At 45.1% G+C, this 26,789-nt stretch overlaps 1 protein-coding gene and 1 long non-coding RNA gene across 2 annotated transcripts in view; both read left to right on the forward strand.

Moving 5' to 3' along the window:
- The window catches only part of LOC147019216 (uncharacterized), a 52,483-nt gene extending 40,721 nt beyond the window's left edge, over window positions 1-11,762 (forward strand). The window contains exons 5-7 of the long non-coding RNA XR_015062688.1: window positions 2,379-2,443; window positions 6,913-7,004; window positions 10,428-11,762. This is a non-coding gene — a long non-coding RNA (uncharacterized LOC147019216). The remainder of the gene's footprint in view (window positions 1-2,378; window positions 2,444-6,912; window positions 7,005-10,427) is intronic.
- The window catches only part of LOC147019214 (ubiquitin carboxyl-terminal hydrolase 2-like), a 359,775-nt gene that overhangs the window by 161,826 nt on the left and 171,160 nt on the right, over window positions 1-26,789 (forward strand). The window lies entirely within an intron of this gene.

Genomic DNA, 26,789 nt, shown 5'->3' on the forward strand with positions numbered 1-26,789 from the left:
TGCAATACATGACTGCTCACTCTCAGCTGGTGCAGCTGCTTGCCATCTTGCTTCTCTGGAGGTGGTTGAGTCCAAGGCATTTCCAATTATTAGCATCTCCTGGCAGGAGGCCGGGTCAAACGATCGGCTTCTCATTCACCGCAGGCATATTGTTGAACTCTCAGTTTTCTATCGCCTCACTTCTGGCCTCGCTTCAGCCATCTTCTCTTGATTCTGTCCATTCCATTCCTTCATCGCTCATCTGGAACCAACTCCCCATGTATGTTGCCTTGTCCTCTTTCTTCCAGTGTTTTAAGCATGCTGTCCATCATCATTCTGATTTTTCCCAAAAATACCTCTGATCTATTCTATTTTAGCTCACCCCATGTTCTTTTATTAAAAAGGATTTTCCACATATCTCGCGCGATCGTTAATTGGACGTTGTTTCGACTGTTACTTCACACCGAGCAATTGAGACCAAGTAATGTCCAAGGGCAATTGTCAATTGGATGAGTAATCAATCATGTAAGAATTCACTCTTGCCTTTTCAGAAGAAAATTCACTCACAGGTTCTTTTAACAATTTATTTTAACCCAGTTGAATCACTCAAAACATATGTATGGAGGGAGCCCCCCCCCCTCCCAATCAATGGTGGAGTCCTCTCGAATTCGGTGCTCAATGAGTGCCTTTTTATAGAGTCAAGTAAACAATGAAGCATTGAGATGATTTGAGCAAGACAAAATAAGAAGTGCTTGTGGAGGAAGATCTCAGCAAATTCAAAAGCACAAACAACTTTGTCAACATTCAATGATGCAATCCAAATCCAGCTACAGCAAACAGACACACACACATGTATATATGTATATATATATATATATATATGTATATATATATATATATATATATATATATATATATATATATATATATATATATATATATATATATATATATACATACATACATACATACATACATACATACATACATACATACATACATACATACATACATATATTTATTTCAAAGAAAACCAGAATATAAAAGTTATTTAATCGTGTAACTCAAAAGTTCTTGTCAATTCGATTAATACATAAATAATTGTTAATTTAACAAGTCCTGATTTTGCAAAGCGAAATAGAAGCCCCACGAGTAGCCTCGCAAACAGAGCCTGGGGAAAATAACATCTTGTTATCTTGCAGGCCATGTGTTTTTGCAAGAGCACCCAGGTTTAGTTAATTCACAGCTTGTCATGAGAGAAACTTTCAATTTCACAGGCTTTAGTCAATTTAATCAATATACTGCGTTTGGACTTGAATTTTTTTTTTATGTTTTTGATTTGAAAACTACTTCCACACTTTGAAGAAGGGGAAGGGGAGGATACTTGCGATGGAGAGGGAGTTTGAAGACTTGGTGTTGGAAAGGGTGGCAGGGGGAGAGATAGAGGGAGAGAGAGAGAGAGAGAGAGAGAGAGAGAGAGAGAGAGAGAGAGAGAGAGAGAGAGAGAGAGAGAGAGAGAGAGAGAGAGAGAGAGAGAGAGAGAGAGAGAGAGAGAGAGAGAGAGAGAGAGAGAGAGAGAGAGAGAGAGAGAGAGAGAGAGAGAGAGAGAGAGAGAACGAGAGAGAGAGAGAGAGAGAGAGAGAGAGAGAGAGAGAACACGAGAGAGAGAGAGAGAACACGAGAGAGAGAGAGAGAACACGAGAGAGAGAGAGAGAGAGAACACGAGAGAGAGAGAGAGAGAGAACACGAGAGAGAGAGAGAGAGAGAGAGAGAGAGAGAGAGAGAGAGAGAGAGAACACGAGAGAGAGAGAGAGAACACGAGAGAGAGAGAGAGAGAACACGAGAGAGAGAGAGAGAGAACACGAGAGAGAGAGAGAGAGAGAGAGAGAGAGAGAGAGAGAGAGAGAGAGAGAGAGAGAGAGAGAGGGAGAGAGAGAGAGAGAGAGAGAGAGAGAGAGAGAGAGAGAACGAGAGAGAGAGAGAGAACGAGAGAGAGAGAGAGAACGAGAGAGAGAGAGAGAACGAGAGAGAGAGAGAGAACGAGAGAGAGAGAGAGAACGAGAGAGAGAGAACGAGAACACGATAGAGAGAGAACGAGAGAGAGAGAACGAGAACACGATAGAGAGAGAGAGAGAACACGAACGAACGAACTTGAAGTCATATTTAAATTATGTGGAATTTCCATTTGTACCTGCTCGTAGAATAATATAGGAAAGTTTTGCCACCTTGCACAGCAACTGTAAGCAATGGTGTTTATTGTTGTGATTCAATGCACGACAAGCACAATGTTGTAACAACGATAAGGGCAAACCAAATGGCTCTTGTAAGTATGCTGGTATTGTGAAAGCATGTAATGTTGTTACAATGAGCATGGTGGTTAAACAAAGCACTTTCTACAGTGGCAAATGCGAATCTGAACAACATGGTGAGGGCGCTTCAGGAAGAATTGCAGAAGGCTAACAAGGTGAGGCGGTCACAGATGGTTGTTTTTATATGGGAAACTTTTGAACTGATAAAGGTTTCATTGCGATTCAGTACCTTTGATCATGAGTGAAGTCTGTGTATGGATGGATACATTACATTTAGTGATTGCAACTATTATGATTGCACATTCGGAGTCTGATATTATGGAGGTGATGATGCTGTACTACAATAAAACTGAGCATTTGTTTTACAAGAGATGAGCAGGGACCCATGGAACAGAGTTCTGGGGAAAACCCTCCATTTATTTGGGCAGTGTATAGGCAGCAAATTGCTGCCTCACATGCTCCTGGTAGTTCATGTTTACTGCTAACAACCCAGCATTGATTTTAGTCATCCACACACTTTTTGCCAAAAACAATGTTATGAAGTTGTTGTTTTTCAATGTTCCCATAGCTCAGACGTTATTTTGAAGTGGAAATATATTGTTACGGCTGTGGAAATTCGCAGAACACCATAAAGGTTCCTTCGTTCAGTTAGATTTCCCCACCGTTGTTTAATGGAAATTATTCGTGTCACGGGGCTGTGATCCTTTGAGATCGTGTTTTTCTTTTACCATCGTTATTTTGAACCAACCACATCTACACCACCATGACAACAACCAACATCGCTCCCCTTAACCACAACACCAACCACAACCACACCTGCTTCTCAACAACCACGCCATCCTCACCACTCCGCCAGCTACCGTCAACATCTCCACGCCACAAACCGCCTCACCTTTGTCTCCGAAACGACGCCATCTTTGCACCAGCCGCGGCGAGTCCCCAGCGAACAGCGTCGCTGCAAACCGACGTTGGGAGGTTTCGTTGTGAGCGCAAGTCTGGTGAATTCTACCACGTCTGCTCTGTGTGGAAGCTTCGCTCTCGGAGAATCGGATCCAGAGGGCCGGTGATTTCTACCACGTCCGCTTTCTGAGCAGAGGTTAGAGGTGAGAGGGCGGAGATCAGATCTCGTCTCACCAGCCCTATAAAAGGCCGTGCAGAGCGCCAGTTCAACGAGTCAAGTCGGGTCTGGAGAGTGTCTGTCTGGAGCGGTCGAGGAGCTGCGCGGAAGTCGGGAGCCTGGCGCTTGGAGCCTTCAGTCGGTGAAGAGGGACGGGCGACCAGGAGGAGACGCGAGCTGGGAGCGCAGCCCCGCCTGCTCTGCCGCGCAGACCTGTGCGCTCGAGTACGGGCTGGAGAGGACTCGCCAACCAGCTCCGAACGGTCCGAGGTGATCGGGCTTCGTCACAGTCCGGGCAGCGCGAGGGACGAGCGGGCTCTTAACGAGAGCATCAACTCAGAAAGAGTGAAGGCCCGTTCGTTCCTCTGAGGCGTTGTCCGACGGCCCGGTGATTCGGGCCCAGCTGGCGAGGGCTGGGCCGGACCGCGGATACACTAGCTGCCGTGGGAAAGGAGCGTCGTGGGTCGCCCCAGCGAGGAAGGTAACCTGCGCGGCCTCGTGGGGCCCTTTCGCTCACTAAGGCCCCACGTTATAAAGGTCTGCGGACCCTGTCTGACTCCCCTGTCTGTGGGGGTGGTCTTTTCTTTTCTTTTCTTTTGAGTGCATGTTGTGGCGCCGTGTCCAGAAGTAAAACTGTTTCGTGGCTGTACATTAATAATAATAATAATATTTGGTTGTAATCCTTTTGCTATGTCTGTATACGTGATTTATTTTGTCTCTTTGCATACGTGTATGATTATTTCATTGCCTTGCCTGCATACGTGTTGTGAGTAAATTATAAAAAATAAATGTGCTTGATTCAAATGTACCCCGTTCGTTGTGTCTTCTCCCTATTGGAAATGCCATCTTGCATCGCAGAATAAATAGCTGGGTTTTAAACACCCGTTAAATAGAATCAGATCCGGTGAGGTCGGACGATAATACCCGCTCGGTTATCACTGCAGAACGGAACTGACCGCTTAAGCGGTTCGTGTCCCAAGCCGACCTGCGCCGAGGTACGGTCTCCCGGTTCGCTATCCGCGCGGGTACTTAGGTATATCGAGATTCGGCGATTGACCCTATTCTGCGCTGGTAGAAAATTGGCTCGGCCATGCAACGCATGGCCATTGTGAATGTGACAGGTTCGACGATGGGTTAGGTCTGAACTGGATTAAAATATAAACCGTGGATGTTGGATTCAGGTTTCCTATGCCGGAATAACGTCCCAGCCTTAATGGCGCAACTTGACAGGTGGGCATTGGTTATGTTTTCACCCCTGGCTGTCTCTCTGTGTGCAGGATATCTCAAAAGGTGGTGTATGGATTCAAAGAAAACTTGGTGGACAGGATGGGTGTGTATGCGCCCTGTCACGGGTGGGGTTGAAGACCACCCGTGACAGGGTTCCGGCGTTGCCCCGGAAGGTCACGACTGAATTGTCCGTCCGGTGGGCGAGCGGCTACTATTAGTGGAAAGCGGCTGTTCGCATGCCGGCGGGCGTGAATTCCTAACAATATGATAAATTGCATAAATTGATCAATTTAATTTGAAAAGCCAGTGATGTTGAATGAAAGTGTCAACAGGAAAAAAAACGTAGTTTTATACATCTCACTGAAACAAACATTGCGGATTGGTGATCTAGAGGCATTGCCTTTGTTTCCATTGGTGTTATTTATGCTTTGTGATGGTGAACAATAGTGACAATAAGTTAAAAAAAAAAAAAGTTTTATTTCAGTGGCGCATTGAGGGGCAGGGAAGGGGGAATGGGAGGCATGTGGTTATTCAATTTTACTTAAAGCCTGCATTTGTTATGATTAACTCTAAAAGGTTTTATTTCCTGAGCTGAATTAGTCCAACACATCATTTTGTGTCGTGATGCAATCAACGATGGCCGACTGGCGGCCATTTTAGTTGTAAAAAAAAAAAAACCCCGTGTCGAACACGTCCTCAACAATTTCTCGGACTTGCATTTACCGACTGTGTTCAAACTTGGCACACAGATAACGAATGAGGGTTTACATAAGCATGGCACTTATTTTCAAGATCAGATCCAAGATTGCAGACTGGCAGCCATTTTGTTGTGAAAAAAAACAACCTGATGTTGAACATGTCTTCAGCCATTTCTCGGACAAGTATTTACTGATGTTGTTCAAACTTGGCACACAGATAACGAATGATGGTTTACATAAACACGTCATTTATTTTCGACATCAGATCCATGATGGCCGACTGGTGGCCATTTGGTTACTTAAATGTGTCCCCCACCATTTCTCCGACATGCATGGTCCGATTTTGTTCAATCTTCACACAAGCAGAGTACATGATGGCTTACACGTGTACCTTACTTTGTTTTGCGATTTGATCAAAGATGGCCGACTGGTAGACTAGCGGTCATTTTAGTTGTACATAAATATGGGCTCGCCCTTAACTCCAGAAGGCCAAATTACTGATTTATCAGAGTCTCTGACATTTATGTCTTTTTTTTTTTACTTGTTATTATTTTGACGAAAACGATATTGTGAACCGTAGGCTAATTCGTTACGGCTGGACCTGCAGAATTTCAATGGTAAAAATCCTTGTTGGCCTTAAGAGATAACATCAGTTATCAGAAGTGGGTTCTGAAATAATACATTGCTTCTCATTATGTCATTCAGAGTACACTTCAATCCAGTAACTTTGCAGTCACAACAAAGGGAATACAGTGTCACCACATTAATTGACACACAATAGTTGAGAACATAAACAAATAAGTTACTAGAATGGCTTCTGAAATAATACACTGCTTTATTAATGAATGTTCGTCCAGTATTATTGATATATATCTATGTATATATGTATATATATATATATGTATATATATCTATATATATATATATATATATATATATATATATATATATATATATATATATATATGTATATGTATGTTGTTCGTCTTTCGGCTGCTCCCGTTCGGGGTCGCCACAGCGGATCATCCGTTATGATCCGCATACTGATTTGGCACAGGTTTTACGCCGGATGCCCTTCCTGACGCAGCCCTGGTCGCCCTGACATCCCAGCTGTAATGACGTCCCAGCCTTAATGGCGTAATTTGACAGGTGGGCATTGGTTATGTTTTCACCCCTGGCTGTCTGTCTGTGAGCAGGATATCTCAAAAGGTTGTGTATGGATTCAGAGAAAACTTAGTGGACAGGATGGGTGTGTAATGAGGACTAATTAACTGGATTTTTGTGAAGATCCGAATCTGGATGCGATTCAGTTTTTTTTTTGTTTAATGATTCTTCACCATTGAGAGATGCGGCCAAAAACAATATGTAGCATGATATTTCAAAACGTTGTGTACGGATTAGAACGAAACTTATTCAACAGTTTGGGTGTGTGATAAGGACGAATTGCTTCAATTTTGGTGAAGATCCAACCTGGATCCGTCCTATCAGTGGGATACAAAATGTAATTTGCTGTTTTGGCATTGCTGTGTTAAATTTTGTTTCTAGTGCTTGTACAAGTGTTTATCTTAATGGTGTTTTTCAGGAATTGCAGAAGGAGAAGAGTGAAAATGGCATATGCAGAGGATACACACACTCGAGCATTAACGGCTGCAAGAGCAGAAGCTGAAAAACATGGTGGGTGCTTCGCTTCGTACGTAAGATTTACATACTCACCATGCCCATGGCATTCACATAAAGTTCTTAAAGGGAATCCGAATATATAAAGGAATATATAAAGGAATACATGTAAGGGAATAACAAACTGGCAGCCAAGCTGCCATGCACAACATGAAGAAGAAGAAGAAGATGAAGAAGAAGGACATATTAACGAATCAAAATTCAATAAAACTACAGCTTCAGGAATACAAGCAAAAATAAGATCTATCTTCATGCCGCGGCCATGTTCGTACAGGACAGCTCAAAGGTATGGTTCTGGGACTAAACAACAATAAGATGAGCGGGTTGCAAGGTCGATGGATCTAAGTTGAATGAATATACGCCACAAAATTATAACTCGTCATTTGTAACTGTTTTATAAAGAAATGTGAAATTTAGAAAAAAATGTTAGGCCTGTTTGTTTATTTTATCTTTGTATGTGCATTCGCACCGATAAACTTTGAGGCTCTGCGAGCCACGTTGGGATTGTAGAAGAGCCAGATACGGCTCGCAAGCCATAGATTGCGGACCCCTGCTCTAGGCTATCTTTCCAGCCATAGAGAGAAGGGGATGAAACACAGTAACTTCCTCTCTTCACAAACACCACTAATTTATGAACAGAAATGTGCAACATTTCTCATTTGAGCTAAAAACACTATCACATGAACTCATGAGTTTGGAATTTTCATTTTTGAGTTCGAAACAGTCTGGGAAGACCTTTGGAAATAGTCTCCTATCACTATGCCTGGTGTTGACTTGATCATAAAGGTGGTAGTCTTTGGATCCTTGGCTCACCTGTTGAATTAATACCAGGTGGGGTTAATTCGGCCTGTCATCCTTCCGAGGTCGGCAAAATGAGTGCCAGCATGCTGGTATCCTGTGTCGGAGTGGCGACCTGTCCAGGATTGTGCCCAACAGCCAAGGAGACTGCTTAAGCAGCACCAACGCTCTGCACAGAGTATGGTCCCAATATCCTCCTCCTCCTCCTTTCACTCAGAGGAGGTTGGACCACTCGATACTTGCTGTGATGCTGCAACAGGACATGCAGTTTTTACTGCTTCAGAAGGCTGTTATTTCCCAGAAGCCTTGAACGTTGGCAGTGGAGATGACAAAAGGTGCAAAATTTGGCCACAGAACACTCCACAGTGATGATAAGTGTTTGCTTCATGATCAAGCAGTTGCTTATCATGGAGATCCAAGAAGTGCCAAAATCGAACTCCCCTTTGCCCTCAGTGGTTCCTTCACACCCTCAGACCTCACCATCAGAGGACTTTTCTGCATCCGCTATCCTTGCTGTATCATTCATTCACTGCCTGCTCTTGTGTTCTCTTTTATCTTTTGAAGAGGTGACTGCATCATATACTTAAACGCAACAGAAACTTACCACTTGTTTGTAATGTAATAAAATAAAACAGTTCAAAATATAACAAACCAACAATTGCTAATTGAAACATTGGCATTTTATTGATGACATGTCAAGTTTTTGACAAAGATACACCATCTCATAAGTTTGTTCTGCAGTACAGATCAGCACAGGGTGCAATGTCAGTCCCCTTTCAATAGCGTGTGTGGCCACCATTGTTTTGGATACAGGCAGTGCATCGTTGGCGCATACTGCCTACCAGTCTTTTGATGGATTGCGGCTGGATTCTGTCCCACTCATTCCTCAATGTCTGAAGCCATCTGACTTGGGACCATCTGCCTGTCCTGCCTTGCAGTGGTGACTCTTGGCCTCCCTGATTGAGGTCTGTCATCTGCAGAGTTGTGGAGGGTGTCTCTGTCCACCAGGGCCGATATCGTCTGTGAATAGCCAAGGCGACGTGCCACCTCATGGGAGCTTAGTCCGCCTTGTAGCATGCCCAAGGCACACTGCCGTTGATCCCTTGACAATCGTGGCATGTTGATTGAAATGCCCATTTTGCACTGACCTTTTTAAAGCCAATATCAAGACATCACGTGCAGCTCATTAAAATCATCCCATACCCCTTGGCGAATCACTGACAGTCAAAACGGCTGTTCAACAGCTGTGCTATGAAGTGACCATTGAAGGTTCAAGTGACCATCCGTGACCGTTTTGTCTGACAGTGAGGACACTTTTGTCCACAAATAAGTTCACACATTTACTACACGCAGTGTTATTGTTGATATTTGAGGGTTTAAAAGGTGGTAAGTTTCTTTTGCGTTTCAGTATATTATGTAAGCCATTCCAATGGAGCAGTCCTGTAGCTCATTGAGATCACAGTAATATAAGACTCCTGATATGGAAACTGCTACAAAGGTAAAGCAGTTGAAGTACTTGTCTGGCTGTTGCTGTGAGATTCCTGGGGTAGATGGCCATGCACGCATTTCTTCAAAAGATGGTTGCAACAGAATTAAACCCACTTCTGAGTTGTAGTCCCTGGATTGAGAGAGAATCCGATTCCTTTTAAAAACTGTATGAGGTTACATGAATGGCAAATCAAGCCATGGAAATTGTGCACACAATGAGGCATTCCCCCAAGCCAGTGTCAAAACTAAAGTATTTGTGTGTAAATGCTGCATCTTTGAGTCATTGCACTTTGGCTATCAAAAGTAGTTCCAAAATGAGGTTTGGTTGTGTCAACATGCTGAGTATTTTGAGTTGTTCAATGGCGAACTGACTTCCTGAGACCGAAGGTAGACAGAGGTTGCTTATTCGCCCATTTATCTGTCTGTGAGCACGATATCCCAAAAAGCTGTGGATGGATAATAACAAATCTTGGTGGATGAGCTGGTTAGGTGACAAGAACAAGCCAATTATATTTTGGTGAAGGTCCCGATGCACATCCGACCCGTCAATGGGGATACAACACGTAATCTGTTCAGCTTGGCCGAGGTGTGCACTCTACCGAGTGCCGTTCTCGTTTGAGAAGTGTCTGTTTGTGGGTTTACGTGTTTGTTTGTGGTTTACTAAACTGCCGGACAGAAAGAATGAATTGAAAACTGGTGCTTGTAGTCGGGGGAGGGGAGAATGGGAACCTTTTAAGCGATAAAATAAAACATCGTACAGGGAATTGGGAGGGTGAGTGGAGGGGTTCAGGGAAGTTATAACTGCAGCATTTTTGCCTGGGAAGTGATGCTATGTGATACACTACATAGAGAAAATTGGAGTCCTGCTCCCTCCTCCCATACATGGTGTACGAGAGTTGTACTCTCATATCGTTGGTAACAGGTCATACTACAGTAGTCTGCGGAGAATTACTACAGGAAAGGAATGCTTTTTTTTGCCTGGGTTGGTGGAAGTGGGTGTTGCAACTCGTAATGAAATATGCCAAAAACATTAAAGTGGGAGATGGATGTGTTCTTTGCTGGTGTCAAGAAAGTATGTTCATATTGTTCCACAAAACCAATCTCTAATGGTAGCTTTTTCTGGTGATGGTGCAGTGGATATGGAGAGAGAGAGAATGGCAAAATACAACTCGTTCAGTTGAAGGCCCAGCTTGAAGCTTCACACAGGGAAAGGCATGAAGAAATCATGCACATTCGTCTTGAGGTTACACCATTTCCGTTTTTGGAGTAATGCTTGCTTTGCCCTTAATCCCAAACCATGACTAATAACCAACCAACTTATCCATGAACCTTTGCTTACAATTCATGTGCTTAAATGAAGTACAGTAGTTTCAATTGATAACCTGTGTGTAGTCAATTTCCCTGCATATCATGAAAATGTAATGCCATTGGTGAAAGTTCACACATTTCTGGAGAAAAGACAATTGGATTGATGCAATTCTACACGATTTTTAAATTATCCATTCGATCACAATGTCACTTTAAAATCTATATGAGTGTTATAAAATGTTCAATATATTTAACACTTTCACCAGCAGAGCATAGTTTTAAACACATTTTAATATCATTATGTTCAACATTATCACATTTGACTCGAAACAAACATCAATGAAACCCAATCATACATGTTTTTATTTGTAATATTTATCTTTTTTATTTTTTATTTTAATTTTTTTATTTGCCCAAGATTATGGAAATTGTATTTTGTGGAACAATGAGCAAAACTTTTTATGCCCCGCTAACGAATTCGCCAGAGGCATGTATGTCCATCCATGCTAATTACCTCTGCCACCAAAGGTGAAGGAGGTTGTTTTCACCCCTTTCTGTTTGTTTGTGTGTTTGTGTACAGGATATATAAAAAAGTTGTGGATGGTTCCAGATGAAATTTTGTGGACGGGTTCGGTGTGCGACAAGGATGAACTGATTAGATTTTGGTAAACATCCGGATCTGGATCCGACGACTGGAATTTTAAGTGATTCGGCACCATTGAGAGATGGGGCGAAGAACGATATATTGCACGATATCTGAAAAGTTGTGGATGGATTCAGATGAAACTTGGTAGACAGATTAGGTGTGTTGCAAAGACAAATTGATTCGATTTTCATGAAGATCCAATTTCGGATCTGGATGCGAGAATTATTTAATATTTAAAGTGATTCTTCACCATTGAGAGATGGGGCCAAAACCCATTTCGTACTGTATAGCATGATATTTCAAAAATGTATGGGGCCCGATATGCTCTTGTGGACCAGGCATTGCATGGCGGAGGTATTGTTGCGGGGCCGGGCGTCGGCCGACGAGCACGACCACCAGATGGAGCAGTAGAGTAGGCTCGACCGATCGCCCGGAATTTACATCGTACCTTTTCAGAAAACTCCGGAAAAGTATGGGTCCCTTTCAGAACAAACTCGCCAATAGACAGACCACGTGGGGTAGGGTCAATTGCCAATTTTAATTTACTTGAATATCCACATGGTCCAAACTACCGGTGAAATTCACCCTCTGGCACCCGTACGGAACGAGCCGCTTAGCGTACCCGTTCTGTATGCGATCAGCACGGTTTGATCACCGAGAACCGTCGGTCCATTTGTCCCGTTAAAACGGCAACGGTAGCGGCCTGCTAATTCCCCAACACGCAGCATGCTCAGTCAATGAAGGAATAGACACGAAGGAACTGAAAACATTTAACAATCAGGGTGTTTATTTACAATGAGGGGAGCACATAAGGGCAGAGGTAAACCGAATATTAATGAATGCACGTATATACAGGCAAAAAGCACTTGTACAATTCACTACTTAGCAGACGGGCGCACGGACACACACATGCACACACACCCAATGAATCGGACCAAATGGTCTTTATTCGGACCTCCAGCCCGGAGGACAGTCGGGCTGAAGATCAGGGTCTGTCTTGGGCCTGTCCGCCTCGTGTGGTCTTCAAGCTGAATCGGTCCGGCGAGAGGCGAGCCGAACCCGGACACCGGCAATCGACCCTTGCGGTTCTTGCAGGGACTGGCGTCGCTTATGCTCTCGATCGTGATGAGGAGGTCAAAGACGATGACGACGACCAAGACCAGCTTCTGCCCAGGCTCCAGACCAGCGGGAGGAAGACGCTCGAAGACGCTAGGAACACGAACCAAGAATACGCAAGAACAACAATACTTTCTGTCTTTCCCTCCCCTTTTTTATCCTCCCGGGTGCGGCTCGCGTCCAGCGTGGCTCGTTCGCCGTCGGTGGAGGCTGTCGAGATCCCTTTCTTGGAGTCCCCAAGCGAATCGAAGGGTGGGGCCCGACCTTTCCCCCACTTCGCGGGCTGCCAATCCAATCGGTGGGTGGTGGGCTTGACCTTTCCCCCACTTTGGCTGCCAAGCAAATCGATGGGTGGGGGCTTGGCCGGTCCGCAACTCAGTGCGTGGAGAATGCCGGGAGCAGCGAGTTTCTCGTCGTCGTTCTCTGCTGAACCGTAGTAATCCGTTGTCTCTCCATCATTTGTCGGGGGGCGTGTCATCGCCTTGATTCCCCACCCCGTCCCCGATCTGCCAAGGATTCGCGAGAGAGATGTCAGGCCCCACCCCGTCCCCGATCTGCTGAGGATTCGCGAGAGAGACGTCAGGCCCCACCCCCGTACCCGATCTGCCGAGGATTCGCGAGACGTCAGGCCTTCGTGAATGCCGCCCACGTTTGTGCTGACACGCACATGAGCGATGGCATCGGTGGGAAGAAGTGAGATGAAGGTGAAACGATGTTGACATGGTTGTAGTTGTTGTTGGTGGTGTAACAAAGGAAAGAAATCCTAACTATCAAAATAACTATGCAGCGCATTTACATTTAATCACCCATTAAACAAGGGACGGGACCCAAACTGAAAACACCTACTTACCGAAATAACTAAGCCAGAGGAACCTGAATGTCTGTGTGCTCATGGCTTCCAGATTCGCAACACTACCCCCTCCCCTTTTGACAGACTCGTCCCGAGTCGACAAATTTGCGTGTGACCAGCATGTGTAAGTTTTCCCCTCGTACATTTTACCTTCGGATCCCTGAGTGCGACATTTTTTTCATACACGTCCCAAAAATAAATAATCTAATGCGCTGCGCAACTAAAGGCCCGGTCACACCTTGACGTTTTAGCCAGCGATGGCAACGTATTAAAATGTATGTAAAACGCTGGCTTACGTTGAACTTTTGATGTTTTTTTTAAGATTCGGACGTATTCATAACGAGTTGGTCGTATGCATAACATATTAGTAATGGACACAGAACGTTTCGTTGTGTTATAGATAACTTATACCAACGAATGCTGAACCTGTTGTTGGCCTACACAACCTATGCCCAACGATAGTCTAACTTCGGCATAGCGCGTTGCACGCATCGCCGACGATGTCGTGACGTAGCCTATTAAAAGGCTGACGCACAACGATTCGAATCATAACTGCCGTAGAAATGGAAGTGACAACATCGCGGTCACACCTTGGCGATCTTGCCAGCGTATGCCGACCTAAGAAAAATGTGTCTAAAACGTTGGGGGCACGTCAAATACGGTATGAGTAAGTTTGGTATACGTGAGTAGAACGCTAAAGTATGCTATCATACGTCGTAGTAAGTAGAGTACGTCAAGAAATTTTAAACATGTTCAAAATTTTACGACGTACTCGGCGTATGACACACGTTCCGCATGCGATGGGGATAAGTTTTACACACGATATGTGGACGCTTACACACGTCCACAAAGGCTACTTATAAGCTACTCATAAGTCGAAACACGTCGCGGTAATGTCTTTTTTACGCGAAACTTATTTCTAACTTATGTTTGACGTGCTTTGAACCAATTCTTTACGTAGTCCCAACACACATCGACGTATGTAGACGTATTCCAATGACGTCTTCCGGTCGACAAAAAAAAAATTAACGTGTTTCTAGCTTACAACTTTCATATAAAGACGTGTTCCCAGCGGTTTTGGGAATTGGTATATAAAAATGCTGCTCATAAAAGGGGAACCCAACAGTGTTTTCGAGTTCCTTTTTGAGTCGATGTCCATGTCAGCAGTAACAGTATCAGTATCAGTATTAGTATTAGTATTAGTTTGCTCATGTTGGCAGTAGTAGGTGAGTGTGAGGGGGAGGGTGTGGGTTATGATGGATCGTCCTTGCGTCCGCGTGTCCACGGGTAGGTTCATAGGCTGCCACTCAACGATTTAAATGGCTGCATCTCCACGATTGAAAGTAGACGCTTGCGCTCAACAATTGGATTTTTTTACACTCAACGACTTTTAAACGGTACCACTCAACTATTTTCATTGTTTACAATGAACGATTTAAATTGCTGTCACTCGCCTTTGTTTTTTGACGCTGGCGCTCGGAAATTTTAATTGTTTCTATTGAACGTGTTAAATCGCTCAAACTCCACTATTGAAAGTAGACGCTTGCGCTCAACAATTCGATTTTTTTTTACACTCAACGACTTTTAAACGGTACCACTCAACAATTTTCATTGTTTACAATGAACGATTTAAATTGCTGTCACTCGCCTTTGTTTTTTGACGCTGGGGTTTGGAAATTTGAAGCGTTTCTTCTGAACGTGTTAAAATGCTCAAACTCGACTATTTTAAATAGACTCTGCCGATGGACAATTGGAATCATAGCCAAGCTAGACATCGAAGTGTGAACATCCTCGTCATGCCGAAGAAAAGTTTGAAGAATGCTGCAAATAAGTGTCCTGGCCGTGGCCGTGGACGCTGACACAAGGACGATCCATAATATACCGACGTCTTTCAGCCTATGAGTAACTTAAAAGTAACGTCTGTCGACGTGTGGCAACGATCGCGTAACGTGCCAACAACACTTTAATCATAGGTTAGAAATAAGTTTCGGGTACGCTAAACCTCGGCGTGTCTCAACTTATGATTACCTTACAAGTAGCATGTGTTGACGTCTGTCAACGATCGCAGACCGTGCATACAACTTGTGGCCAGCGTAGCGGAACGTGTGAGTCATACGCCGGCATACGTCGTGAAATTTCAAGCATGAAAAAATTTGAGGACAACCGAAAAGTACAACGTTTAAAGCCAATGTGCAACGACGTATGGCAGTGTTTTTCAGCGTGCTCTCAATGTTATCAAAACTTACCCATAACGTATTCAACGTGTGCCAGCGTTTTAGAAAAAATATTCAAAAATCGGCATACGTTGGCTAAAACGTCAAGGTGTGACCGGGCCTTAACTTACAGACTCATTCAGACTACTTAACTATAATTGCCGGCGTTATGACAAACAACAGGTGGGTTAAGAACTTGTTTACATTCTTTACCTGAACTAATATTTTACACTAACCATGGCCCAGGACCTGGCATCTGTGGGAAAGAAGGCAAAGCAAATTTAGTCAACAATTTGTGAGGGTGAGTGCTCCGCAGCTGAAGGTCCACCGTCTTCAGGGCCTGCTCAAAAGGTCCCTCTTTTGTCACTGAACCTTTTTTTTTTAGTCTTCAGCTGCTGGAGGCAACTCACCCTAACCCGGCATGCCATATGCCGTCCCACAGGCCATTTGAATGGGTAGCCAGGCTGCCCAATGCAGTCTCTGGCTCCTCCCTGAAATGAATTGAATGGAACTGGATGGAGGATGAAAAACACAAATGGTGCATGGGCTGCTCAATGCAGTCCCCGTGGTGTGGCTGCCTGCAGGGCAGTCCTTGCAAACATTGGACGATCCTGGCGCACATGGTGATGGATGATGAACACAGGGGAAAATGCAAATAGAGTAGCAGGCATGGGGTTATGGCAGAGGCAGGCGAATAAGGCATGGCAAGGCAAGGCCATGCAGAACAGGCAATACAGCACAACAGGCCGGCAGGTGAAGCTGGCTGGCCTCTGGTCTCGTTCCGTGTGGGTCTGGAGGGAGTGCGGTGGTGCCGTCCGCTCCGGAAGCGGGCTCGGACCTAACCTACTGTCTCCCCCAAACCTATCGCCTTTGCCCGTCTCTGTCCATACCCACTCCCTTAATTTGCAACACAAACCAAATTTAGCCCCTTTTATTTATTTTTGTAATTCCGTCTCCCTAACCCACTTCCTGTCTTTTCCGGCTAACCTATCCTATCAACCGAGCCTACTCCCAACCCCTACGTTCCCTTTCTCGAGGGGAATAGGGAGAGACGAGCATCCCGTCTCGAGGCCCAATGAAGCTTCAGAAAGGCCTCCTCAGAGTTCAGCAATCTAACCCGAGGTGGGTCCAGCGGCCTACGGAGAGCGAAGGGATGGATGGTGCGAAGGGGTACATTTCCTAAATGTCCTACTTTTTAGGTCATCTCGGTAGCCGGACCAAACGTCTGTCCGTCCGTCAACAATTTTTCTTTCCGATCTTGATGAAACTTAGTATGTGGGTAGAGGTCGATGAGTATTGCACAACGATATAACTTTTGTCCGGGTTGAAGGTCAGGGTCGAGGTCACGTATATCAGGGTATAAAAATCGCCATTTTCAAAACCTATCCAGTTTGCCATTCTACAAGATATTCGGCAACTGTTTATTGATTATGATAGTAAAAAATATTATCTTGTATCTAACCGGACTGATTTTTGAATTTCCGTCCCATTTGGCCACCACGAAACCTGGAAGATGGTCAAAAACACATCCTGGATCAAAGAAAACTTTTTACTTCCGATATTGATGAAATTTGGTATGTGGGCAGAGGTCGATAAATGATACCCAACGACATATTTTTTTTCCTGGATTCGAGGTCAGGGTGAACGTCACGACAGCTGTGAAATCGCCATTTTCAAAACCTATCTTGTCTGTCATTTTAGGAGATATCTGGCAACGGTTCATCGATTATGATAGTAAAAAACATTTCGAGATGATCGTCACCCCCACACGGGGGTAATTTTTATTAACTTTAAGCAACCCCGGGGCTTTCCAAAACGCCTGTCACTTAAACCATAGGTTCGAACAACCATGATTCCCGTCGCCTGTGTTGGTGTCCATGATAAATTTGGGCCTCGCCCTCGAATTTTCACTGGTGCCCTCGCACAATTTTGTGGCTGGGCAGCGTGGCTCATTTGACAGGGATTCCCCCTCTGCAGGACTCTATCTATGGCACCCCCAGGGCCCTGAGGCTGTCTCCAAGTCCACCTGCTCCCTATGAACAAGCGGGGTTGCCCTTACTGGCATTGCCTCCTTCCATGCCCACGTGGCATCTTTGGTGCTCCGGGTCCCGTTCCACGGGTCGCCCGTGCCCAGTACACTATCCCGGTCCCTTGGACCCTTGGCCTACTCCGGCCGACTGCTTCGGTGCCTGGGGTGCCCACTACTCGGTACTCACCTTCCCAAGCCATGCTTCCAGCTGGTCAATTTTACCACTGCACCCCTCCAAATGGGTATCGTGCCTTCTCTCAACACCAACAACAAAACGACCTCCTCTTTGTAAATTTAACTAACCCACTAACAAACATTAAACTGACCCCGGGATCACTTGGGTGGGAATCACTCCTCCTCCCACTCATTCATTCACACCATGCATTCCACATTCACTCCACTCACACACTTGGGCCCGCTGTCCCACACTCACTCATCACACATTTCAATTTTTCCTTTCAACTCTCATACACTCCAACCTGCCATTCTCCGAACTAAACTCCCCGAACTAACTCGTGCTCCCTCGTCATCCCTTATTCTCATGCACGTTCCTTTTAATCTACAAAGCTAAGCTACGTCCCCACGACACATTCCATGTCTGTCCGTGTCTCCCCAGAAATTCATTTCCCATTCTAAATCTGACCTACAATCTCTCTAACCCATTCCACGGGCTCCATGAGGAACAACTCATGTCCCCATGAACCCGGTCTTACTAACGTTAACCCTTCCCACTAACTAGTGCTTCTTTTGCCCAATTCCGGGCTGTGTACTGGAAGCGAGGCTTTTTTTTCTGCAGCGCCATGGTGGCGGTTTACGGCACGCCCGTTCGTCCCTATGGGCGATACCGACGTCCCCTCCGAGGGCCGATCCGTGCAGTCATGACGTCACTCTGCACATCCAAACAAGCACTCGTTTTCGTGGGATTCTCCCATGAGACGACGTGCGCCGTTTCCCCGGAATTCGTGCCGCGAGATTCCTGCCGATGACGTCACTCGCACGCCGAACCTGCGCGGTTTTCCGCGCAGGCCAGCACGCGCGCATCGTCCCGGAAACCCGCTCCACGCGTTCCGCGAACAGAACACGCGGTATGCAGCACGTGATGTCCCGGACACGCACCCACGTGGGAACCCGCGTGTTCCGAATTCACCCAATACTCGCAGCCATTTTAACCGTCCGCGCAACGGTCTTTCCCGAAACGCGGGACGTTCCCGCACCCGGAATCCCTCCACGAAGACGCGTGTGAGGGCCGTTCGCGAAATTCCGAACGGGCCTCGTACGCGGTGGCTCGCGGGACAGGCGCTGTTACCGGCTTAACCCTTTGCAGCCCTCCAGGCTCGTCATTCGTGTCTCCCATCTGGATCCGTCTGCGTTTCACTCACGCATGCTATTTCACTCACGCTATACTCACCTTTCCACATACCCTCACCACTCATATTCTTCACCGCACACACCGGGACAATCATGCTGGGGATTCGCACCAACTCAAGCAACTCCGGGGTTTCCATACCCCCCAAGCTCCGCGTGTCCCTGTTCACAGCATCAGACATCCCCTCAACCTCGTTCGGCCCGATCGGACTCACCTCGTCATGATCTGCTTCAAGGGAGAATATTTCCTCCCTCCGTTCCTGAAGGAGGTTATCCTGCTGCTCGCACCGGGTCACCAGACATTCCCCAATCTCAACCCCACTATCCCTCACCATCCCTACCTGTGTATGTTCGCCAATTTCATTTAATTTGTCTCCCTCTATTGATTTCTTCGTCTCAGTCACCTCGTTTATTATTTCCGTTTCCTCCTGGCTCTTCGTCTCTGTTAATTCCTGTGTTTCCGTCTCCTCGTTTAATTTCTCCGTCACTTCGTGTTCATTAATTTCCGTCGTTCCCTCGTGTTCATTCGTTTCTTCCTCTTTCTCTTTTATTTTCTGCGTCCCCGTCACCCCTTTTACTTTTTCCGTCGTCCCCTCGTGTCTCACCCCACACGTTTCGGCCTCCCCAATTACCGTGACGGCGTTTCTCGTCACCCCGACCTCACCCGTATCCATCGCGAGACCGACACAATTTGCACTCCCTCTTGTCGGTTCGGTGTCTCTGCCACGTGGTGCCTCCATGATGCTTTTCATCCCGTCCAAGCCTGTCTGCAGGCCTAACCCCATGCTCTGCATTTCACCCCGCTGTGTTTGCATATCGCTTCGCAGATCCCGCGTGTTTGCATCCATCTTGTGCATCAAAATTTCCAATAGCTGGCTAATGTCAAGTGGCCGATCCGCCATGATCGGTCGCAGTTTCGCTGGGGACGGGGAAAATTTGACGGAGGGGGGCGCTCTTGCGCTGCTGCTCGCACTGCGCCCATGATGGACTCTGAGTTTGGTTGTGGGGGATGGTCAACCTGCATAGCGGTGTCCTCCACGGTGGTTTCGTCTTGGGCCATAGATTCGTCTACACTATTACTACGATCCACCTTCCTCAGCACGTCTTGGCTGGACATGTCGCGTGTTGGAAATAAAATTTAAACTACTTGTAATTTGGGGGAATGGGGGTGGGGGGGGTTTCCCTCCGTACATCCCTGATCCGACCCGTAAATTTCTCTACGGAGGCTGAGGGGCTGAATCACACTCCTGAACACCAATGTTGTGGGGTCGGCCGACGAGCATGACCACCGGATGGAGCAGTAGAGTCGACTCGACCGATCGCCTGGAATTTAGATCATACCTTTTCGGAAAACTCCGGAAAAGTACGGGTCCCTTTCGGACCGAACTCGGCAATAGACAGAGCACGTGGGGAAGGGTCGATTGCCAATTTCAATTTACTGAAATACCCACGTGGTCCAAACTACTGGGGAAATTCACCCTCGACGGCACCCGTACGGAACGAACCGCTTAGCGTACCCGTTCCGAGCGGTTTGATCGCCGAGAACCGTCGGTTCAATTGTCCCGTTACAACGGCACCGGTAGCAGCCTGCTAATTCCCCAACACGCAGCACGTTCAGTCAATGAAGGAATAGGCACAAAGGAGCTGAAAACATTTAACAATCGGGGTGTTTGTTTACAATGGGGGGGGGATGAAGGGAGCAACAAAGGGCAGAGCTAAACCGAATATCAATGAATGCACGTATATGCAGGCAAAAAGCACTGATACAATTCACTACTTAGCAGACGTGCCCACAGACACATACGCACACACACCCAAAGAATCGGCCCAAATGGTCTTTATTCGGACCTCCAGCCCGGACGACAGTCAGGCTGAAGACCAGGGTCTGTGTTGGACCTGTCCGCCTCGTGCGGTCTTCAAACTGACTCGGTCCGGCGAGAGGCGAGCCGAACCCGGACACCGGCGCTTGACCCTTGCGGTTCTTGTGGGGATTGGCTTCGTTTGAGCTCTCAATCGTGATGAGGACAAAGATGACGACGAAGACCAGCTTCTGCCCAGGCTCCAGACCAGCAGGAGGAAGACGCTCGAAGACCCTAGGAACACGAACCAAGAAGACGCAAGAACAACAACACTTTCTGTCTCTCCCTCCCCTTTTTATTCCTCCCAGGCATGGCTCGCTTCCGGCGTGGCTCGTTCGTCATCGGTGGGGGCTGTCGAAATCCCTTTCTTGGAGTCCCCAAGCGACTTGAAGGGTGGGGCCCGACGTTTCCCCCACTTGGCGGGCTGCCAAGCGAATCTGTGGGTGGGGGCTTGACCTTTCACCTACTCGTCGAGCAGCGTGGAGAAGACTGAGAGCAGCGGGTTTCTCGTCGTCGTTCTCTGCAGAACCGTAGTAATCCGTTGTCTCTCCATCATTGGTCGGGGGGTGTGTCGGGCGCCTCGATTTCCCCACTCCGTCCCCGATCTGCCGAGGATTCGCGAGAGAGATGTCAGGCCCCACCCCGTACCTGATCTGCCGAGGATTCGCGAGACGTCAGGCCTTCGTGAATTCCGCCCACGTTTGTGCTGACATGCACGTGAGCGATGGCGTCGGTGGGAAGAAGCGAGATGAAGGTGAAATAATGCTGGCGTGGTTGTAGTTGTTGTTGGTGGTGTAAGAAATGAAAGGAAGTCCTAACTATCAGAATAACTACGCAGCGCATTTACATTTAGTCACCCATTAAACAAGGGACGGGACCCTAACTGAAAACGCGTACTTACCGAAATAATTAAGCAAAAGGAACCTGAATGTCTGTGTGTTCATGGCTTCCAGATTCGCAACAGTATGTGCTCTACCGAGTGCCCTTCTTGTTTTCTCTGCAACTGCTTATCCGGTTGAAACAAAATTTTCAACATAGGCACGACTACTCATGCAGAATGTTTTAATGATAATTATGACATCATAGGTCATGTGGTGTGGCAGCCATATTGGAAAAATGAAAAAACTTTAGACCTCGATCTCTGAAACCGCACCAAGGAAAAAATTGAAACTTGTCACATAGCAAGCACTCCTCATGGGGAATGAGTGTGATTTTTTTTTTTATGATGTCATTGGTACTCTCATTATGATGTCATAATTACATATCGTCACCCTCATAACAAAAGTGCCTCAGTCATTTTTTTCCAGTTTTTGAGATTTTCTGCCTTAGTCATCTATAGCCATGACGTAATCATAATAACGAGTAACAAGATTTGTGTTTCATTAAGCTTCCATTAACAACTCTGTGCACAAGAAATAGTGAATAAATATTCGTTGATTAAGAATTGCTGCAGTTTTTTGTGTTTTTCTCAAAACTGGAAAAAAAATGATTTAGGCACTTTTGTTTTGAGGGTAATGATTTGTAGAACGTCACATCCGATCAGGATGAATATTTTTGTATCATGTAGATGATCAGTATCATCTTGGGATAAAATGGTCCACAGAAAAAAAAAATATCATGACTTCATCAGTCACGTGATTCGGCAGCCATATCGTTTTTTTGTTAACCTTCAAAATCGTCTTCTCTGAAGAAGATTGTCGTTCCATTTCATCCCACACATGTTCTTTGGGAGAAAGATCAGGCAAAACTGCTGGCCAGAGAAGTGTGAGAATGTTTTGTTGTGTGATGAAGTCAGTGATCACTTATGTGACGTGAGGGTGTGCGCTTTCCTGTTGAAGTGTGATGTGACGTCCATGAACCTGCAGAAGCGGGAGGACTTAAGGACGGAGAACTTAATCACAGCACTGAATACCTGTCAAATTGCCATTAATGACCTTCAGCTGGGTTCTGTGATGGGCGCCATCACATTTCCACTGCCGGATGACGAATGTTGCACAACGCATGAGTCAGCATAACATTCCCATTCCTGTCGATAAACACGACAACAGTCATCACTACTGTCAATATAGAACCTCAACTCATCTGCAAAGATGAAAGCAGCTCAGTCTTTTGTCCTGAACCTCAAACGTTGTCTACACCAAGCTAGGCACACATGTCGATGACTTGGCAACAAAATCGGACGTACTGCTGGTTGTCATGGTCATATGCTATTCTCACATAACCGATTCCTGACTTTTCTAGCGCTGGTTGGTCGCAGGATAAGGATGCTGCGAGTCATCAAACTTGCTGGCTGGAACCGATTCCAAAGGTGCGCCAACCGGATATGGTTATTCTATCGACGTGACGTCACACATGGTCACCCAGAATGTTGACAGTCTCTGGAGACGTTATCGACAAACCCACAAACATCAGTGACTGTATGGTGTTCCGCTGAGCACCAAAATGCCTCGTCACAACGTTTTGTGGCATTCTTTTCTTAAGCATGCCAATAGCACGTCGACATTCATTTTCGGAAAGGCATGGCATCACGTTTACGGAGTTTAGAAGTCAATAAAAATATTTCTCACAGCTGTTATGGTTCACCGAATCGTGCTACATTGCAATTTGCTCAGTAACAAGCGCAGCACTGTCATGCCACTCAGTATACGTGCATGGCAATTTGTGCGTGCAGTGCACAATATGCACATGCAAATTCCGGATATTCACAGGTAAACTGGGGAACATGTTACAGCATATGTTGGCTGACTATTATGTTGCTAGGGTACATGCCAGTATTATTTTGTATAATTTTTTTTAATGGTGCAACAGGAACTTTTTTCATTTGTATATATAATTTTGTGTGGTCCCTCGGTGTCTTTCTAAACTCGAAAGGGTTTCTCCTGTTATAGAATAATACATGTTACCTTTGGAAACCACTGCATTGAATTTCTTCAACAACAAAAAGGGATTTTAAAACAGGAATCCTTTTGGTTCAACTGACACAAATGTTTCTTCCAAGAAAATCGATTATTGGCTTTCCAACTTACCATTTTTATAATTCTATGATAGCAGGAGCCACAACGTTAAAGCTTGAGGTCCTGCTTCTTCAATTCTTGAAAGATAGGCTTTTAAAACAGGCCATCTTTATGGTTAAATGGACCTTAACTTTTGTTCCAAGTGAATCAATTATTAGCATTCTGGCAATTCCATTTTTATTATTCAATGACAGCTGGAACCCTTTAATATGAATTCCTTTACAAAGAACTTTGATGCAGGAGAAGTCCATTCGCCCATCAAATCCTGCACTATCATTACCAAGTTCTGGTTGTTTGTCCATACTATATTCTTTATAAATGCTGAGTTTCAAGCAAAGAAGCAGCACGTAACATTTTTCAAGTCTTTGGTATGACTCTGCTGGGGTTCGATCCACTAATCTCAGACTTAGGGCCCTGTCACACCTTGACGTTTTAGCCAGCAATGGCAACGTACAAAAATGTATGTAAAACGTTGGTGTATGCTGAAATTTTGATGTTTTTTAAAAAGTTTTGGACGTATGCATAACTTATTAGTAACGTACACAGAACGTTTTAATCGCATATCGATAACTTAGACCAACAAATGATTAGCGTGTTGTCGGCGTTCACAACCTATGCCCAACGATAGTCTAACGTATGCATAGCGCGCTGCACGTATCGCCGACTATCACGTGGCGTAGCTTATTAAAAAGCTGCCGCACGCCGATTTAAATCATAACCGCCTGAGAATTGGAAGTGTCAACATCGCAGTCACACCTTGACGATTTAGCAAGCGTATGCCGACCTCTGAAAAATTTGTCTAAAACGCTGGCACACGTCGAATACGTTATGGGTAAGTTGTGTATACGTTAAGAGCACGCTGAAAAACACTGACATACATCGTAATACGCCTTGTACGTCGTGAAATTTCAAGCATGCTGAAAATTTTACGACTTACTCGCCGTATGGCTCACACGCTCCGCTACGCTGGGAATAAGTTGTAGGCACGATATGCGATCGTTGACGCACGTCGACACAAGTTCCTTGTAAGTTATTTATAAGTCGAAACATGTCGAGGTAATGTTTAGCATACCCGGAAACTTATTTTCTCCGTCAAGGCACATTTTCTTTTTTCTCCTTGGCTCCATGAAGGCACGTGACGAAATATCTGAAGTTGTTGTTGATGTTTTTTTTTGTTTGTTTTTTTTTGAATTTTTTTATTTTTAAGTCTATCACAAATTTTAAAATATATTCGGACATTTGCTTTTAAGTTTTGACGTCGACGTGACAATATCCTCAAACAGAAAATATTCACAGAGGAGGAACTAAGAATAAGACGAGCAAACTGAAGAGGAAATCGGACGTGACGTAACAGCACGTGACGAAATATCAGAAGTTGGTGTTGTTCTTTTTTTTTTTTAAACGCTGCCAATACTCCATTATACGGTAGCTGTAAATTTGAAACACGTTCAGTAAGTTATGTGGCCGTCCGGAAGACGTCAATCAAATACGTCAATATGCGTTGGAGGTACGTTACTCATAGGTTATAAATAAGTTTCGGGTACGCTAATCATTACCTTGACGTGTTTCGACTTATGAGTAACTTACAAGTAACGTGTGTCAACAATCGCATAACGTGCCTACAACTTATTCCCAGCGTATGCGGAACGTGTGAGCCGACGCCGGCATACGTCGTAAAATTTCAATCATGCTAAAATTTGTGGACAACCGCAAAGTACAACGATTAAAGCCAGCGTATTACGACGTATGGCAGTGTTTTTCAGCGTGCTCTTAACGTATACACAACGTACCCATAACGTATTCGACGTGTGCCAGCGTTTGACAAATTTTTCAGAAATCGGCAAAAGCTGGCTCAATCGTTAAGGTGTGACAGCCCCTTTAGATTGGGTGCTCTCACCATTATGCCACTGAGGTTGGTCAAGTTCTTGGCAATTTTCATGAAGGCTGTTCAAGTTCTCGCCTTTATAACTCCATCTCGACTACTAAAAGGTAGTCTGTGTGTCTCCTCCATAACTCTAAAACCATAAAACCTAGCAGCCTGAAACTTTGCTTGCATACTAAGGGAACTCCAAGGAAGTGCATGACTGAAGATTGGTTGTTTGGGTTAAATAAAACACTTCTTTTGAAGATAATTAACTTCCTTATTTAATTATATTGTTTATATGTGCATCTTTGGCTGCCTCGCTATTTGGGGTTTTAAGGCGTCTCCTGGGTAGCCTCGCCGGGGTGTGAAGCCACCATATTTTTTGGCCTGCTCAACTAGGCCTTAACTTGGAGCAGGGCGCACCGATTTCTTAACCAAAAGGTTTTTTTGTTTTTTTTTCCACTTTTCTCACTCATGTTATCGAATGCCTGTTCATAAAAGCGACAAACTGCTGTGTACATTGCTTTGATAAGTGCAATAGTTTTCAAATTAGGAGCTTGAGCGATTTCATGCATTATATGATACGATTTTCCACGATCTACTCTCACGGACAAATTAAAGTACATCATCGAAATATTATTTCAGTTTTGAGGATCGGATATCGTCCGGACTAAATAAGTGTTGAAATCTGGAGTGACATCTGATAATATAAGAAATAACGAGTCTTATAACTCAGTCGATATACCTCTTAACATGAGGAAAGCAAGGCGATGTTCCCTTCTCCATACATACACAAGAAAATGTGAAATTTTCAAAGCATTAAACTTATCTTTTTCTACTGTTTGGAGAATTATATTGAGTGAATAAATATTGAAGAATGTGCCAAAATTAACGAGCTTCATTGAGCAAAACGATTTAATGCATTCACTGCTCAATCTCGTGCCCCAGAAGGACTGCTTATCCAAAGCATCTGCCGCATCTGTGTATATTTTCAGGGGTTTTGCGAGGTGTTCTACAGGGAATCAAAGCAAGTCTGGTGAAAAAGGGACGTTTTAAAATAAAGTTACGTTTGCGAGGAGCACGAATGATGGACCACGTGACGTGTGCACAGACAAGCAGGCAACACAGCGGATCATCTGTAATGTTTATTACACGGGCGATTGAACTTTGCGATGTCTCCAGGGTTGTTCTACATTTAGCAGCAACTCTTTTATGGATCAAGTCATAATGTG

The sequence above is a fragment of the Eptatretus burgeri genome, chromosome 10 (genome assembly GCF_056783735.1).
Source record: "Eptatretus burgeri isolate ZD-2024b chromosome 10, Ebu_testis_v1, whole genome shotgun sequence".
Lineage (NCBI taxonomy): Eukaryota > Metazoa > Chordata > Myxini > Myxiniformes > Myxinidae > Eptatretus > Eptatretus burgeri.